Source organism: Pseudophryne corroboree, chromosome 5, assembly GCF_028390025.1.
Source record: "Pseudophryne corroboree isolate aPseCor3 chromosome 5, aPseCor3.hap2, whole genome shotgun sequence".
Taxonomy (NCBI): Eukaryota; Metazoa; Chordata; class Amphibia; order Anura; family Myobatrachidae; genus Pseudophryne; species Pseudophryne corroboree.
In genome coordinates this window covers 717224145-717244234 of record NC_086448.1, presented here as the reverse complement: position 1 = coordinate 717244234, position 20090 = coordinate 717224145, and positions in this window count along the sequence as shown.

Below are 20090 nucleotides of genomic sequence, written 5' to 3'. Positions count from 1 at the left end.
CAGTGCCAGAGTCTACAGCGCATTCGCAGGACTACGAAAAAATGGCGCGGTGGCCATTTTTCGGAGTCCTGTGCATGAGCTGTATACTCTGGCACTGTGCCAGAGTCTACAGCGCTCAGAGCGCTAGCAGCGGCGCAACGGCTACGGGAGAGGAGGGGGCCCACACACGGAGTCTCTAGAGACGCCCCTGGCTGGTAATCTGGGCATTGAATAGCAGAGTGCAGGACCACGGTGATGTGATCACGCATCTACGCCCCTGCTCCGCCCTGCCGATGTTGATGCCAGACCCCTGCTGTACTGACCTTGCTGTCCCCTCCTGCATAGGGCAGCCAGAAAGTCGGTAAGTATGTGCTTCAGCATACCTCCCAAATTTTTGTAAGGCCTAATTGGGAACCTTGTGGCATGCGGACCCGAAAAGGGGCATGGCCATGGCAAAAGGAGGCAAGGCTTTGCGGGAATGCTGCGATCTCGAGGAACCCCTCTTGTTTTCGGCTGCATACACCCCACCCTATGAGTGGCGAGTGCGGACGCTGCACCCCGCTTCTGGGGTGGCGAGTGCTGTGGTTTTTTCTATATTTGTTTGTGTATATATATATATATATATATATATATATATATATATACAATATTTGCCACATTTTACCCCCCAGCATGGAGATTTAGCGCAGCAATCTCTTAAGCCCTTTACCAATGATATGTTATATTTCCCATTATTTATAGCAAAGTGTGGGCTATCATATGCTTAATTTGTCTCTTATTTACAGTATACAGTAAATCTGATATTTTCATCTATACATTTCAGATCATTTCCCAAACATTGTTATTCTCACAGTTTTACCTTAACTGACTCCTAAAAGATGCAAATAGCAAGCAACCTTATGCGTTTTATTCTTCCTGCAGATCTATTATTCATTTATAAATTATAATCAGTGGATATATTTTATTGAAGAAGCCTTAGGATGCCAGCTATCTTTAAACTTGGATGAAGATTTGGGAACTTGCTGCTATTTTTCTCTATTTACAAGTATTTCTATAAAATTATATTTGGTGGTGTTATATAACTGTTTTATAATATTCTATGGTAGATTCTCTCTCTCTCTCTTACGTTCGTTCATTCGTTCGTTCATTCGAGAGAAACGTTTGATCTACATTGGGGTTGAGTATAATATCCTGGTGGTGACCATTCCGATGGTTACAATACCGGCAGTGGAATCCCGACGGTCAAAATCCCATATAATTCTGGTGAGTATTCTGACTAGAGATGTTCGCTGGACCATTTTTCTGGATTTGGATTTGCCTATCCACCGTGACTGGAAAGAAATGGAGGGCGCAAGGTGAGTATTAGGTCAATAATTTGTTACTGCTAAGTATAACACTCAGATACATTTCAGTAAAAGGTCACCGGTGCAATGAAGAAAATCAGTGCAGCTTCCGGACAGCTAGCACTGATCACCGCCGTTGCTCCCTAGTTAACACGGACGCTGTAGTCTCCAGATTCACAGACTACAAAACGCAAACCAAACACTCCGGTACTCCGGTCAGAAGGTCTCACGTCACACGTCCTGCTGGCCACTCCCAACGCGTTTCGTCACAGGACTTCGTCAGGGGTTGGAGACTACAGCGTCCGTGTTAACTAGGGAGCAACGGCGGTGATCAGTGCTAGCTGTCCGGAAGCTGCACTGACTTTCTTCATTGCACCGGTGACCTTTTACTGAAATGTATGTGAGTGTTATACTTGGCAGTAAAAAATGATTGACCTAATACTCACCTTGCGCCCTCCATTTCTTTCTTTTTCCATATATATATATATATATATATATATATAAAAAAAAATTTTTTTGTTTTTTTAACTTGCAGCTAGGTTTATTCTGCATGGGTCACAGGGTTTATAGATGCACGTGATCAAATCACATTGGTGTAAAGCACACCAAACAGTGCAAACAATATATATGGGTCTGTACACAGCACAATACAGCAGAGTATATGACAGCACACAGCAGCGTAGTCCCTATAGCAGAGACACTTGTTAGCCTGTACACCGCACAAAGCCAATAGAGTCAGCACAGCATACAGCATCATGTGCTTCTGTGAAGTGGCGCTGAGCCCCACCCACAGCACCTTATATAGAATCCAACTCCCATGAGAATCTGATACCAGGAGGATGACCTTTGGCCTCACAGTGGGATCAGAGTCTTGCAGCTTGGGTGTACTCAGATCCCCAGTGTTCGGATTCAAGAGAATCCAAATCACTCATATCTGATTCTAACCCTAACCCACCACTCCCGCAGCTTAATCCTAGTCTCACCCTTCAGCAGCCTAACCCTAACCCTCCCCGATGTGCCTAACCCTAACCCTAATAGTCCCCATCAGGATTTGTCTGTATTTTGACTGTCAGGAATCCTCAGCCAATATTATGACCTTTGGGGTTGTGACCACTAGGATCCTGATTTAGTACTCTAAATTGGTATATATTAGAGATGAGAGGGTTCGGTTCCTCGGAATCCGAACCCGCCCGAACTTCAGGTTTTTTTACATGGGTCCGAGCGACTCGGATCTTCCCGCCTTGCTCGGTTAACCCGAGCGCACCCGAACGTCATCATCCCGCTGTCGGATTCTCGCGAGGCTCGGATTCTATCGCGAGACTCGGATTCTATATAAGGAGCCGCGCGTCGCCGCCATTTTCACACGTGCATTGAGATTGATAGGGAGAGGACGTGGCTGGCGTCCTCTCCGTTTATAGAGAAGAGAGTGAGACTAGAGTAGAGAGAGACACAGTATTTACTTTAGTAATTTTGGGGAGCATTAGGAGGAGTACTACTACTTGCTGAAGTGATAGTGTGACTGTATATCTGACTTGTGGGGGAGACAGTGGGGAGCAGTTAGAGTCTGAGAGCAGGAGTACATATTTTAACGTACAGTGCACACTTTTGCTGCCAGAGTGCCACACTGCCATTGTGACCACACTGACCACCAGTATATATTGTGATTGTCTGCTTAGGAGTACTACTTGCAAGTTGCTGATAGTGTGACCAGTGACCTGACCACCAGTTTAATTAATCACCACCAGTTTAATATATATATATATATATATATATATATATAATTGTATATAATATATATATAATTATATACCACCTACCCATGTTTTTTTTTTTCTTTCTTCTTGATACATACTACTATAGTAGCTTACTGTAGCAGTCTGCGGTGCTGCTGAGCTGACAGTGTCCAGCAGGTCCGTCATCAGTCATTACATAATAAATATATATACCTGTCCGGCTGCAGTACTAGTGATATTATATATATATATATTAATTTCATCTCATTATCATCCAGTCTATATTAGCAGCAGACACAGTACGGTAGTCCACGGCTGTAGCTACCTCTGTGTCGGCAGTCGCTGGTCCATCCATAATTGTATACCACCTACATGTGTTTTTTTTTTCTTTCTTCTTGATACATACTACTATAGTAGCTTACTGTAGCAGTCTGCGGTGCTGCTGAGCTGACAGTGTCCAGCAGGTCCGTCATCAGTCATTACATAATAAATATATATACCTGTCCGGCTGCAGTACTAGTGATATTATATATATATATTAATTTCATCTCATTATCATCCAGTCTATATTAGCAGCAGACACAGTACGGTAGTCCACGGCTGTAGCTACCTCTGTGTCGGCAGTCGCTGGTCCATCCATAATTGTATAACACCTACCCGTGGTTTTTTTTTTCTTTCTTCTTGATACATACTACTATAGTAGCTTACTGTAGCAGTCTGCGGTGCTGCTGAGCTGACAGTGTCCAGCAGGTCCGTCATCAGTCATTACATAATAAATATATATACCTGTCCGGCTGCAGTACTAGTGATATTATATATATATATATATATTAATTTCATCTCATTATCATCCAGTCTATATTAGCAGCAGACACAGTACGGTAGTCCACGGCTGTAGCTACCTCTGTGTCGGCAGTCGCTGGTCCATCCATAATTGTATACCACCTACCCATGTTTTTTTTTTCTTTCTTCTTGATACATACTACTATAGTAGCTTACTGTAGGAGTCTGCGGTGCTGCTGAGCTGACAGTGTCCAGCAGGTCCGTCATCAGTCATTACATAATAAATATATATACCTGTCCGGCTGCAGTACTAGTGATATTATATATATATATATATATATTAATTTCATCTCATTATCATCCAGTCTATATTAGCAGCAGACACAGTACGGTAGTCCATGGCTGTAGCTACCTCTGTGTCGGCAGTCGCTGGTCCATCCATAATTGTATACCACCTACCCGTGTTTTTTTTTTCTTTCTTCTTGATACATACTACTATAGTAGCTTACTGTAGCAGTCTGCGGTGCTGCTGAGCTGACAGTGTCCAGCAGGTCCGTCATCAGTCATTACATAATAAATATATATACCTGTCCGGCTGCAGTACTAGTGATATTATATATATATATATATTAATTTCATCTCATTATCATCCAGTCTATATTAGCAGCAGACACAGTACGGTAGTCCACGGCTGTAGCTACCTCTGTGTCGGCAGTCACTGGTCCATCCATAATTGTATACCACCTACCCGTGTTTTTTTTTTTTCTTTCTTCTTGATACATACTACTATAGTAGCTTACTGTAGCAGTCTGCGGTGCTGCTGAGCTGACAGTGTCCTGCAGGTCCGTCATCAGTCATTACATAATAAATATATATACCTGTCCGGCTGCAGTACTAGTGATATTATATATATATATATATATATATATATATTAATTTCATCTCATTATCATCCAGTCTATATTAGCAGCAGACACAGTACGGTAGTCCACGGCTGTAGCTACCTCTGTGTCGGCAGTCGCTGGTCCATCCATAATTGTATACCACCTACCCGTGTTTTTTTTTTCTTTCTTTCTTCTTGATACATACTACTATAGTAGCTTACTGTAGCAGTCTGCGGTGCTGCTGAGCTGACAGTGTCCAGCAGGTCCGTCATCAGTCATTACATAATAAATATATATACCTGTCCGGCTGCAGTACTAGTGATATTATATATATATATATATATATTAATTTCATCTCATTATCATCCAGTCTATATTAGCAGCAGACACAGTACGGTAGTCCACGGCTGTAGCTACCTCGGTGTCGGCAGTCGCTGGTCCATCCATAATTGTATACCACCTACCCGTGGTTTTTTTTTTTTTTTCTTCTTGATACATACTACTATAGTAGCTTACTGTAGCAGTCTGCGGTGCTGCTGAGCTGACAGTGTCCAGCAGGTCCGTCATCAGTCATTACATAATAAATATATATACCTGTCCGGCTGCAGTACTAGTGATATTATATATATATATATATATATATATATATATATATATATATAAATTTCATCTCATTATCATCCAGTCTATATTAGCAGCAGACACAGTACGGTAGTCCACGGCTGTAGCTACCTCTGTGTCGGCAGTCGCTGGTCCATCCATAAGTATACTAGTATCCATCCATCTCCATTGTTTACCTGAGGTGCCTTTTAGTTGTGCCTATTAAAATATGGAGAACAAAAATGTTGAGGTTCCAAAATTAGGGAAAGATCAAGATCCACTTCCACCTCGTGCTGAAGCTGCTGCCACTAGTCATGGCCGAGACGATGAAATGCCAGCAACGTCGTCTGCCAAGGCCGATGCCCAATGTCATAGTACAGAGCATGTAAAATCCAAAACACCAAATATCAGTAAAAAAAGGACTCCAAAATCTAAAATAAAATTGTCGGAGGAGAAGCGTAAACTTGCCAATATGCCATTTACCACACGGAGTGGCAAGGAACGGCTGAGGCCCTGGCCTATGTTCATGGCTAGTGGTTCAGCTTCACATGAGGATGGAAGCACTCAGCCTCTCGCTAGAAAAATGAAAAGACTCAAGCTGGCAAAAGCACCGCAAAGAACTGTGCGTTCTTCAAAATCCCAAATCCACAAGGAGAGTCCAATTGTGTCGTTTGCGATGCCTGACCTTCCCAACACTGGACGTGAAGAGCATGCGCCTTCCACCATTTGCACGCCCCCTGCAAGTGCTGGAAGGAGCACCCGCAGTCCAGTTCCTGATAGTCAGATTGAAGATGTCAGTGTTGAAGTACACCAGGATGAGGAGGATATGGGTGTTGCTGGCGCTGGGGAGGAAATTGACCAGGAGGATTCTGATGGTGAGGTGGTTTGTTTAAGTCAGGCACCCGGGGAGACACCTGTTGTCCGTGGGAGGAATAGGGCCGTTGACATGCCTGGTGAAAATACCAAAAGAATCAGCTCTTCGGTGTGGAAGTATTTCAACAGAAATGCGGACTACATTTGTCAAGCCGTGTGTTGCCTTTGTCAAGCTGTAATAAGTAGGGGTAAGGACGTTAACCACCTCGGAACATCCTCCCTTATACGTCACCTGCTGCGCATTCATAATAAGTCAGTGACAAGTTCAAAAACTTTGGGCGACAGCGGAAGCAGTCCACTGACCAGTAAATCCCTTCCTCTTGTAACCAAGCTCACGCAAACCACCCCACCAACTCCCTCAGTGTCAATTTCCTCCTTCCCCAGGAATGCCAATAGTCCTGCAGGCCATGTCACTGGCAATTCTGACGAGTCCTCTCCTGCCTGGGATTCCTCCGATGCATCCTTGCATGTAACGCCTACTGCTGCTGGCGCTGCTGTTGTTGCTGCTGGGAGTCGATGGTCATCCCAGAGGGGAAGTCGTAAGACCACTTTTACTACTTCCACCAAGCAATTGACTGTCCAACAGTCCTTTGCGAGGAAGATGAAATATCACAGCAGTCATCCTGTTGCAAAGCGGATAACTGAGGCCTTGACAACTATGTTGGTGTTAGACGTGCGTCCGGTATCCGCCGTTAGTTCACAGGGAACTAGACAATTTCTTGAGGTAGTGTGCCCCCGTTACCAAATACCATCTAGGTTCCACTTCTCTAGGCAGGCGATACCGAGAATGTACACGGACGTCAGAAAAAGACTCACCAGTGTCCTAAAAAATGCAGTTGTACCCAATGTCCACTTAACCACGGACATGTGGACAAGTGGAGCAGGGCAGGGTCAGGACTATATGACTGTGACAGCCCACTGGGTAGATGTATGGACTCCCGCCGCAAGAACAGCAGCGGCGGCACCAGTAGCAGCATCTCGCAAACGCCAACTCTTTCCTAGGCAGGCTACGCTTTGTATCACCGGTTTCCAGAATACGCACACAGCTGAAAACCTCTTACGGCAACTGAGGAAGATCATCGCGGAATGGCTTACCCCAATTGGACTCTCCTGTGGATTTGTGGCATCGGACAACGCCAGCAATATTGTGTGTGCATTAAATATAGGCAAATTCCAGCACGTCCCATGTTTTGCACATACCTTGAATTTGGTGGTGCAGAATTTTTTTAAAAACGACAGGGGCGTGCAAGAGATGCTGTCGGTGGCCAGAAGAATTGCGGGACACTTTCGGAGGACAGGCACCACGTACAGTAGACTGGAGCACCACCAAAAACGCCTGAACCTGCCCTGCCATCATCTGAAGCAAGAAGTGGTAACGAGGTGGAATTCAACCCTATATATGCTTCAGAGGTTGGAGGAGCAGCAAAAGGCCATTCAAGCCTATACAATTGAACACGATATAGGAGGTGGAATGTACCTGTCTCAAGCGCAGTGGAGAATGATTTCAACGTTGTGCAAGGTTCTGCAACCTTTTGAACTTGCCACACGTGAAGTCAGTTCAGACACTGCGAGCCTGAGTCAGGTCATTCCCCTCATCAGGCTTTTGCAGAAGAAGCTGGAGACATTGAAGGAGGAGCTAACACAGAGCGATTCCGCTAGGCATGTGGGACTTGTAGATGGAGCCCTTAATTCGCTTAACAAGGATTCACGGGTGGTCAATCTGTTGAAATCAGAGCACTACATTTTGGCCACCGTGCTCGATCCTAGATTTAAAACCTACCTTGGATCTCTCTTTCCGGCAGACACAAGTCTGCTGGGGTTCAAAGACCTGCTGGTGACAAAATTGTCAAGTCAAGCGGAACGCGACCTGTCAACATCTCCTCCTTCACATTCTCCCGCAACTGGGGGTGCGAGGAAAAGGCTCAGAATTCCGAGCCCACCCGCTGGCGGTGATGCAGGGCAGTCTGGAGCGACTGCTGATGCTGACATCTGGTCCGGACTGAAGGACCTGACAATGATTACGGACATGTCGTCTACTGTCACTGCATATGATTCTCTCCCCATTGAAAGAATGGTGGAGGATTATATGAGTGACCGCATCCAAGTAGGCACGTCATACAGTCCGTACTTATACTGGCAGGAAAAAGAGGCAATTTGGAGGCCCTTGCACAAACTGGCTTTATTCTACCTAAGTTGCCCTCCCACAAGTGTGTACTCCGAAAGAGTGTTTAGTGCCGCCGCTCACCTTGTCAGCAATCGGCGTACGAGGTTACTTCCAGAAAATGTGGAGAAGATGATGTTCATTAAAATGAATTATAATCAATTCCTCCGTGAAGACATTGACCAGCAGCAATTGCCTCCACAAAGTAGTACACAGGGAGCTGAGATGGTGGATTCCAGTGGGGACGAATTGATAATCTGTGAGGAGCGGGATGTACACGGTGATATATCGGAGGATGATGATGAGGTGGACATCTTGCCTCTGTAGAGCCAGTTTGTGCAAGGAGAGATTAATTGCTTCTTTTTCGGTGGGGGTCCAAACCAGCCCGTCATTTCAGTCACAGTCGTGTGGCAGACCCTGTCACTGAAATGATGGGTTGGTTAAAGTGTGCATGTCCTGTTTATACAACATAAGGGTGGGTGGGAGGGCCCAAGGACAATTCCATCTTGCACCTCTTTTTTCTTTCATTTTTATTTGCGTCATGTGCTGTTTGGGGAGTGTTTTTTGGAAGGGCCATCCTGCGTGACACTGCAGTGCCACTCCTAGATGGGCCAGGTGTTTGTGTCGGCCACTAGGGTCGCTAATCTTACTCACACAGCTACCTCATTGCGCCTCTTTTTTTCTTTGCGTCATGTGCTGTTTGGGGAGTGTTTTTTGGAAGGGCCATCCTGCGTGACACTGCAGTGCCACTCCTAGATGGGCCAGGTGTTTGTGTCGGCCACTAGGGTCGCTTATCTTACTCACACAGCTACCTCATTGCGCCTCTTTTTTTCTTTGCGTCATGTGCTGTTTGGGGAGTGTTTTTTGGAAGGGCCATCCTGCGTGACACTGCAGTGCCACTCCTAGATGGGCCAGGTGTTTGTGTCGGCCACTAGGGTCGCTTATCTTACTCACACAGCTACCTCATTGCGCCTCTTTTTTTCTTTGCGTCATGTGCTGTTTGGGGAGTGTTTTTTGGAAGGGCCATCCTGCGTGACACTGCAGTGCCACTCCTAGATGGGCCAGGTGTTTGTGTCGGCCACTAGGGTCGCTTATCTTACTCACACAGCTACCTCATTGCGCCTCTTTTTTTCTTTGCGTCATGTGCTGTTTGGGGAGTGTTTTTTGGAAGGGCCATCCTGCGTGACACTGCAGTGCCACTCCTAGATGGGCCAGGTGTTTGTGTCGGCCACTAGGGTCGCTTATCTTACTCACACAGCTACCTCATTGCGCCTCTTTTTTTCTTTGCGTCATGTGCTGTTTGGGGAGTGTTTTTTGGAAGGGCCATCCTGCGTGACACTGCAGTGCCACTCCTAGATGGGCCAGGTGTTTGTGTCGGCCACTAGGGTCGCTTATCTTACTCACACAGCTACCTCATTCCGCCTCTTTTTTTCTTTGCGTCATGTGCTGTTTGGGGAGTGTTTTTTGGAAGGGCCATCCTGCGTGACACTGCAGTGCCACTCCTAGATGGGCCAGGTGTTTGTGTCGGCCACTAGGGTCGCTTATCTTACTCACACAGCTACCTCATTGCGCCTCTTTTTTTCTTTGCGTCATGTGCTGTTTGGGGAGTGTTTTTTGGAAGGGCCATCCTGCGTGACACTGCAGTGCCACTCCTAGATGGGCCAGGTGTTTGTGTCGGCCACTAGGGTCGCTTATCTTACTCACACAGCTACCTCATTGCGCCTCTTTTTTTCTTTGCGTCATGTGCTGTTTGGGGAGTGTTTTTTGGAAGGGCCATCCTGCGTGACACTGCAGTGCCACTCCTAGATGGGCCAGGTGTTTGTGTCGGCCACTAGGGTCGCTTATCTTACTCACACAGCTACCTCATTGCGCCTCTTTTTTTCTTTGCGTCATGTGCTGTTTGGGGAGTGTTTTTTGGAAGGGCCATCCTGCGTGACACTGCAGTGCCACTCCTAGATGGGCCAGGTGTTTGTGTCGGCCACTAGGGTCGCTTATCTTACTCACACAGCTACCTCATTGCGCCTCTTTTTCTCTTTGCGTCATGTGCTGTTTGGGGAGTGTTTTTTGGAAGGGCCATCCTGCTTGACACTGCAGTGCCACTCCTAGATGGGCCAGGTGTTTGTGTCGGCCACTAGGGTCGCTTATCTTACTCACACAGCTACCTCATTGCGCCTCTTTTTTTCTTTGCGTCATGTGCTGTTTGGGGAGTGTTTTTTGGAAGGGCCATCCTGCGTGACACTGCAGTGCCACTCCTAGATGGGCCAGGTGTTTGTGTCGGCCACTAGGGTCGCTTAGCTTAGTCATCCAGCGACCTCGGTGCAAATTTTAGGTTTAAAAATAATATTGTGAGGTGTGAGGTATTCAGAATAGACTGAAAATGAGTGGAAATTATGGTTTTTGAGGTGAATAATACTTTGGGATCAAAATGACCCCCAAATTATATGATTTAAGCTGTTTTTTAGTGTTTTTTGAAAAAAACACCCGAATCCAAAACACACCCGAATCCGACAAAAAAAATTCGGTGAGGTTTTGCCAAAACGCGGTCGAACCCAAAACACGGCCGCGGAACCGAACCCAAAACCAAAACACAAAACCCGAAAAATTTCAAGTGCACATCTCTAGTATATATATGCCTATAGCAGGGCAAGTAGCCGCAACATCTCATGTTTTCAGTATGTCTGTCTGTGGAAGCAGGTGGGATAATTACTCACCCAACAAAATAATTTAACTCACCTGTGCATGATTAGAGATCAACAAAACATGACCTGTTGGTGGTACTTGAGGACTGCAGCTGAGAACCGCTGGTCTATAGGAAAGGTACTGTAATTAAAAATATAATATCTTGGACAGATTGACTCTGAGTTCCAGGATATTTACATTTGTATTGACCCAATAAAGTCACTGCTGTCTGATTGACATAAAGACTCAGTTTACACCTGGTTACATAGAAACATAGAATTTGATGGCAGATAAGAACCACAAGGCCCATCTAGTCTGCCCCTTTTTTATCCTTTAGGTAATCTCAACCCTTTTTGAACCTTAATTCTTTGTAAGGATATTCATATACCTATCCCAAGCATGTTTAAATTGCTCTACAGTTTTAGCCTCTACCACCTCTGATGGGAGGCTATTCCACTTGTCCACTACCCTTTCTGTGAAGTAATTTTTCCTTAAATTGCCCCTGAACCTGCCTCCCACCAGTTTCAGTGTACAGTATGTCCTCGAGTTCTAATACTCCTCTTCCTTTGAAGAATGTTTCCCTCCTGAACTTTTTGAAAACCCTTGGTATATTTGAAAGTTTCTATTATGTCCCCCCTTTCCCTTCTCTCCTCCAAGCTATACATGTTAAGATCTTTTAGCCTTTCCGGATAAGTTTTGTAGGCCATGCACCATTTTTGTTGCCCTTCTTTGTACTGTTAATGCTGATTAATTTACAGGAAGAAAAAGCAATTCCTTTAACTTATATTTGTGTAGGCTGCTGCGACCGCTAAGCGTGTGTGTGTAACCCCTAACAGATGCGTACATGTTGCGTGCGCACGCTGTCACGCTGTAAGCACTGAGTAGCTACACGTGAGGCGGAATACACTCTATAACCCCTAGCAGGAAAGGGACATGACACCAATTGTATTTAAATATGTTGGGATCCAACCCACCAACAGTTATTTACTCAAAAGGAGATAACAACAATAACACAATTACATAAGAGAAACAGGCTACAATCAATGATACATAAGTTTGCACGCCAGCGCCACCCGGTTCTGGTCCTCAGTCTATCTGGATAGATGACCTTCAGAGAATGTATTTGACCGGCCAGGCAGCGTGGCTATTATACATTTGTCCAAATCATGAAAAAATGGAATCTGTAATCTCTTCACCCATAGGTCAAAGGGCTGGTCATTTACAGTACAGGAGGGGTCATCGGTCAGTTTGAATAGGTGGGCGATGCCTGGTCCAGGTGCACTTGCAGATGTTATCCACTGGGTTCCCGCCGAATATCAGAGTACAGTAAATACAGTGTAATATTAATATTCTGTTCCTGCGCATATCTATGCGCAGGAGAGTGCTATCTTCTGCAAACTGCTACCGGAATATTGCTCTTAAAATACTGTACAGCTGGATACAAAACACCACCTCCTAACCTAATTCTGTCCCCTCAAATCCTGTAAAGTCGAATCCCTCTGTTGTTGTACCTTTTAAACAAATGAAACTCGCTGGTGTGGTGCGTGCAGACTATGTGTACATTATGTGATATGTGAATTAAATATGAGATATGTCTTTGTGGCTTTTCCATGCGAATGCATATGCTACCGTAATTACTCATACCACGCGCTAACACGCAAGACCACGTGAGCGATTATACGTAGCTTGCGAGTATGTGCACGTACGGCAGAACAAGCACCCGCACGGAGGCCATCTGTAGGGTATTTGTACTTGATGAATGTGCTTATAATATTTTCGACTTCGACAGTCCACCCTTTGGCAGTCAATAATAACTGCCACACATAACTAATAAACTGAAAATATTATCTATACATTATATACAAAGTTCGGATAACTGGGGGAGAGTTGTATGTGGGAAATGTATAAACTAGTGAGATAGGAAAAAGCATGTATGTATGAATTAATGTCTGAGGGACATGTATCATCGTGCCGTACATGTTGTAAGTAAGCTTTGAGGTATTGCGAAGTATACATTAACTCCTTCTTATCCCGTATTAAGGGTCTGATAAAATGGGCAAACAAACACTACCGAGCTCTTTCTAGGCAAGGCCATTAGCCCTCACCTTTCCGGCTGCTTATACCAACAAATGGGGAGCACATTTATCTGATGATACATGGAGGGGGAACATATGTGAGTGCTACTATATGTGGATAACATCTGTCGACTATGTGTGCCATTAACTGGAGGTTGCAGAGATGAGGGTAAGACATATACATATATAAAGATAATACATCCACATAAAATTGGGTGGGGTTGATGTCTTTTCTGGTTGGATGTTTCTGGGTAGAGGGGGAAACAGAGAAAAATGGTGAAAGAAACAGGCCATGAAATTCATTTGCAATCCTTATCATAAAACTGTTTCTACAGATTGGTCATAAATCAAATCCGCTGCTGTGACAACGCCCTCGCTCCTTAGACTCATTAAATTTGTGCTGTGCTTGCGCCGCATCAGAATTCGAACATACCTGAATATCAAACCAATAATTATGAAGACACCCAGGATACAAAGGATAAACTTTCCTACAGTCACAATTACACTTTGTGCCCATTCTCCCAACCCTGAGAACCATTTGCTTGGGTTCAACCATGAGACCCAGCCGGTCAGTTCATTACCCACAGTCGTCAAGGTAAGGTTGTGTTTCCTCCGGAACTCCCACTTTAACTGCAAGATCTCGTCCATCTTTTGATCGATGATCTCTGTGGGGTCGTCAGTGCTATTCGTAATATACGTACAGCACTTCACACCATATTGAGTTGACAGAGTAACACAGTACCCACCTGTCACAGCCGTGACATAAATAAGGACCATCCTGTGCTGGATCAACTCCTTCTTGCAGGCTTGTAACTCCCTGCCCGTATACCTGAAGGTGTCATCATACATCTCAGTGATATTATCTATCAAGTTTGCTAGCGCATGGATATACCTATAATTTATAGTTCCTCTGGCAGTACGGGTGATGTCTAATACGAGAAGGAACTGAATCACGGTGGATTCATGGATCAAATCAGAGGCTGCGTGCTCTGTCCTATCTATGAGGTGTCTCTTGATGATGTGTTTATAATGGGTATGGGTATAAGGAGTCTGAGCGTTGCGGTGAATGTCTTTCATTTTATCGTGCATTGTGGTCATGACCTCTGGTAATACTCTTCCAATATAGCACAACCCTTCAGAGATCGGAGTAAGCCACTTGTACGCTTTACTCCCACATATGAAATATGCATAATCTGGTAGAACATAAGGGACAAAATGTAACAACACCATATCACATATCTTTCTTATAAAGAAACCAATCCCTAGTTCTCTCATTTGCTCAGTACATGTATCGGGCTGGATGATGTGGGCACAATACCACTGTGATACTTTTCCAACCGACATGGTTTTGATCCCACATATATACCTGTACCGAAAATACCTCCCACTTGTGGCTATCTTACGTACAAGTTCAGAGTTGATGGGAACGTTATCAGCTCTGTGTGAAAAGGTCATTGTCTGGTTATTCCAAGTCACTTCCCAATTTCTTGGTTTCCGGAAATTGGACACATTAAAACATAATAATGACCTATCTACGTGGTACTGGTGGAGCTTCAAGCTAGGGGGCCTAGATATATTGAATTTCTTGTCCACCAGTCTCCCACCCCATAATTCGAGTACCTCATCTATCGTTAAAGGATATGGCACTAATCCCGACTTACTCTGTCCTTGAGGTACTTGAGAGCACACCCAGCATTCCGTTTGGTTTAAGACCTTACCCACTAATGAGTGGTAATCACTCAAAGGATGTCTCCAATGTCAATATTACTGTTTTACTGACATCTCTGGATGCACCCATCTTCGACTATGTTCTCGCAATTTCTACATATACAATATTTGTCAGACAATAACCCTTCACAGTGCCTCCGAGCTCCGTGACTACCAGATCGCTTACTGATACCAGCCTTTACTAGAGTGATGTGCTGCTCTTGAGATCCTACAAATCCGTACTCGCCATCAGAACCCATTCCAGATCCTTGCTCGACATCTCTGGGACCCTCACAAAAACAGATTGTCCTGATCAAAAACAGAGTCACCAGAAAAACCCAAAACACAGTCTCTTGAGGTAGATCCATTTCTTTAAGGAGCAAAAAGAAAAATAACAAGGGAAATAAAAAGAAAAAAAAAATGCAGTGGGGAAGGGGGGATGAAAAAAGAAAAATAGTACGACAACCGTCTTTGATTTTGTTGTTCTCTGCACTCAGGTGCCGTTCAACAGTCCTGCTACTCAGCTTTCCTGGAACAGATTCTCTAGTGATATGAGGTTCTCTTCACCTTGCTCTTTGTTACGAGTTTCTCCGGGTCAGCAACCTTCTTGCAGTGGGACGAGTGGACCCAAGTCTCTCTCTCGGCGACCTTTAGTGCTGTCGTGCTGGTCAACAAAACTTGATAAGGTCCTTCCCACCTGTCTACGAGGCAACCTGAGCGTAAAATTTTTTGAATCATCACATAATCCCCAGGCTCAATATCATGACAATTGCTACTTGGTAGGTCAGGAATCACCAGTTTTAGATTCCTTTGCTGATTTCTCAATTGCTGGCTCATCCTAACCAAATATTGCACAGTTATTTCGGTTTTGCACTTCAAATCATCCTGGGGGTCTATCATTACATGAGGTTGTCGACCAAAAGGAAAGGGTGATAAGTTAAGCGGTGACCTGGGAGTGGTTCGGATGCTGTACAGCACTAACGGTAAGGCTTCCGGCCACAACAATCCAGTTTCAGCCATCACTTTGCTCAGCTTATTCTTAATAGTGCTGTTCATTCTCTCCACCTTAGCACTTGCCTGTGGCCGGTATGGAGTATGCAGCTTGCTATTAATACCCATCAGTTTGCACATGACCTGAAAGACTTCACCTGTAAAATGGGTACCCCTATCACTTTCAATCATTCTAGGGATACCATATCTGCACACAAATTCCTGCACAATTTTCTTTGCAGTGAACACAGCAGTATTTGTGGCAGCGGGGAATGCTTCTACCCAATTTGAAAAGACATCGGTACAAACTAACACATATTTCAAATTCCTACAGGGTGGTAACTGTATGAAGTCGATTTGTATTACCTGAAAAGGTACGTCTGTAGGAGGGATATGGGATGGCTCTGTTGGTATTGCCTTACCAATATTCTTCCTCAAGCAAGTAAGACATGTCATTGCTTTCTTACCTGCATGAGAAGAGAATCCTGGTGCACTCCATCTATCCAAAGTCCTGAGGACTCCTGACCATATCCCTTCACCTTCCAGACTGCCTTTTCCTGTAGGGAACACAAATTTTGCATTTCAATTAACTGTTGCATGTTGACTGTGTTAAATGTCATCAGTGATGTGATGTTAGTTCGTATGGTAGTGCTTGCTGCTGATTTTGCAGCTTTGTCTGCCCGGCTGTTACCAAGTGAAATTGGGTCTTGATTGTAAGTGTGTGCTTTACACTTGATAACAGCCACTCTGTCTGGTTCCTGTATTGCTGTCAAAAGCCTTTTGATGTAGGACGCATGCGCTACAGGTGTGCCAGCTGCCATCATGAAATTTCTGAGGCGCCACAGGGCCCCAAAATCATGCACCACTCCGAAGGCGTACCTAAAGTCCGTGTATATATTGGCTGACTTATCCTTTGCCAACTCACATGCTCTGGTCAGTGCTACCAGCTCAGTGACTTGTGCTGAGTGTGGTGGGCCAAGGGGTTCAGCTTCTATAATACCTTTGTCATCGACAACTGCATATCCGGTGCACAGGTCTCCCGATTCCGTCTGTCTGTGGCAACTACCATCAGTGTAGAAGGTAAAGTCTACTCCTTCCAGTGGGTTGTCTCTAATGTCAGGTCTCGCCGTGAAAGTTTGGTTCAGGTATTCCATACAATCATGCGCATCAGTATCTGCACTAAATCCTCCTTCACCATCGTTCTCATCCTCCACCCTTTGTGCATGACCAGGCACACTTGGCAAGTAAGTTGCAGGATTTAGTGAGCTGCATCTCTCAATGGTGATGTTTACAGGGGTCATCAGTGATAGTTCCCACCTTGTAAACCGAGCGGATGAGACATGTCTGGTTTGGGCAGAGTTTAGCAAGGCTGATACTGCATTAGGTGTATGGATGGTCAAGTTATGTCCTAACACTACATCCTCGCTTTTACTTACCAGGAGAGCTATGGCTGCAACGCTTCGCAAGCAAGTGGGGAGAGACCATGCTACAGTGTCCAACTGTGCACTGTAGTAGGCTACCGGTCTGCTGGCATCACCATGTTTCTGTTTTAAGACTCCTGCCGCACACCCAGTGCTTTCAGTACCATATAATTCAATGGGCTTCTCATAATCTGGCATACCCAATGCTGGTGCCTTTGACAAGCACTGTTTTAGTCTCTCAAATGCCAGTTCGGACTCATCTGTGTGAGAGACCTGTTCCGGTTTATTCGAGGAGACCATTTCTTGCAAAGGTAGTGCCATTATAGAGAACCCTGGAATCCAGTTCCGACAGTATCCACACATTCCAAGGAAAGTGCGGATCTGTTGCTGAGTTTGCGGCAGAGTCATGTCGCGGATGGCCTGTATTCGGTCAGTGGTCAGGTGCCTAAGTCCCTGCGTCAAGCAATGCCCCAAGTATTTAACCTTAGTCTAACACAACTGCAACTTATCCTTTGAAACCTTCTGTCCTGTCTGGGAGAGATGAAACAGAAGCTGCTTCGTGTCTGCCAAGGACGACTCGAATGAGTCAGAGCACAACAACAAGTCATCAACATACTGTATTAGCACTGACCCACTCTCAGGTTGAAAAGATTGCAGACAGGCATGCAAGGCCTGGGAGAAAATACTTGGGCTGTCAATGAAATCTTGGGGGAGATGAGTCCAGGTGTACTGTACTCCCCTATAAGTCAAGGCAAAGAGGTATTGGCTGTCAGGGTGGAGAGGGACAGAAAAGAAAGCAGAGCAGAGATCAATGACAGTGAAGAATTTCGAGGTGGGGGTATTTGCATAAGGATGACAGCTGGATTGGGCACTACTGAGAATTGGCTCTCAACTATCTTGTTTATCCCCCTTAGATCCTGCACTAGCCAGTAACCCCTCCCCCCACTCTTTTTCACAGGGAAGATGGGACTATTGGCTGTGCTGGACGTTCTGACTAGGATGCCCTGCTACAGCAGACCGTTCTATGACGGGGTACACTCCTAATTCTACCTCTGGCTTCAGAAGATACTGAGGGATTTTTGGAGCTATCCTGCCATCTTTTACTTGTACTGCTACTGGGGCTACATTCGCCATCAATCCAGTGTCCTGTCCATCTTTGGTCCAAAGGGAACCCGGTATTTGTGACATCATTTCCTCTACCTGCGATGGACATGTGTCTATAACAGTAGAGCGTAACATTAGCCTTTGAGGGGTGTCTAATATATCTTGCACTTCTTGTGCATGGTTCTCAGGGATATCTAAGAACACACCCTCAGGGATACAATATATGACACACCGTATTTTACACAACAAATCTCTCCCTTGTAGATTAGTCGAAGTCGATGCAGCCAGCAAAAATAAATGTTTGGTTTGCAAGGGCCCTATCATAATCTCTGCAGGTCTATTCAAAGGGTATTGTTGCACCGTTCCTGTTACTCCCATTGCTGAAATTGTTTTACCCGTGGTTTTTACACCTGTGGTGGAATTTAACACTGATCTGGCCACCCCTGTATCTACAAGAAAAGGTAGTGGTACACCAGCTACATCAACCATGACCTCAGGTTCATTACCAAGGCTAGCAATCAATTTCACTGGCTGCAGACTACAGGTGTGGCCAAACCTCTATTGTGTAGTGGGACCCTCCCACAGCACATTGGCAGCTACAATATGTGAGGGGGATAACTGTGAGTTTTCGGGGGCCTGCCAGTCCCTCCTGGGTGGGTACCTCCTTGTTTCCCCTCTATGCGGCTCATAATCCCTTCTATGTGGTCCATGGTCCCAACTATGTGTGTTGTAGCGTGGTTTGTATTCAGGTCTAGGGGGTCTATATACGCTATGTGTCCCGCTACTTCTGCAATCTCTGGCAAAGTGCCCTTCCTTCCTGCAAAGGAAACATATTATTGACCGTGGCCAGGGCCGGTGCTAGAGTGTTTGGCGCCCCCCTGCAAATTATAAATTTGCACCCTCCCATCTGTAAAAAAGGGACAGGACGTGACGTAAAAAGGGATGTGGTCACACAAGAAAGGAGCGTGGCCCGCAATTCAAATTACACCACACAGTATTACAATCTTATTCACTTTACCCCAAACATAGTGCCCCTGATTCATATTACACCCTCTAGTAGTGCCCCTTATTCATGTTACGTCACACATTAGTGCCCCTTATACACATTACACCACACAGTACTTATACACAATGCCCACAGTAGTGCCCCTTATTAGAGGTGTAGATAGGTGCCATGATGTCCGGAGTCACATTACACCGCACAGTAGCGTCCTTTACTCAGATTACACTGCACAGTAGTGTCCGTTAGTCACATTACACCGCACAGAAATGTCCGTTATTCACATTACACCACACAGTAGTGTCTGCTAGTCACATTACACCGCACATCAGTGTCCGTTAGTCACATTACACCGCTCAGTAATGTCCGTTATTCACATTACACTGCACAGCGGCATCTTTTACTCAGATTACACCGCACAGTAGTTTCCGTTAGTCACATTACACCGCACAGTAATGTCGGTTATTCACATTACACCGCACAGTAGTGTCCGCTAGTCACATTACACCGCACAGTAGTGTCCGTTAGTCACATTACACCGCACAGTAATGTCAGTTATTCACATTATACTGCACAGTAGCGTCCTTTACTCACATTACACCGCACAGTAATGTCTGTTAGTCACATTACACCACACAGTAGTACTCTTATACATGTTACACCACACAGTAAAAGCTGCTTATACACGTTATGCCAGGTATAGCCCAACCACGTCACACCTACCACCCTGCTACTGTAAATGTAGTACCTTCTGCTTC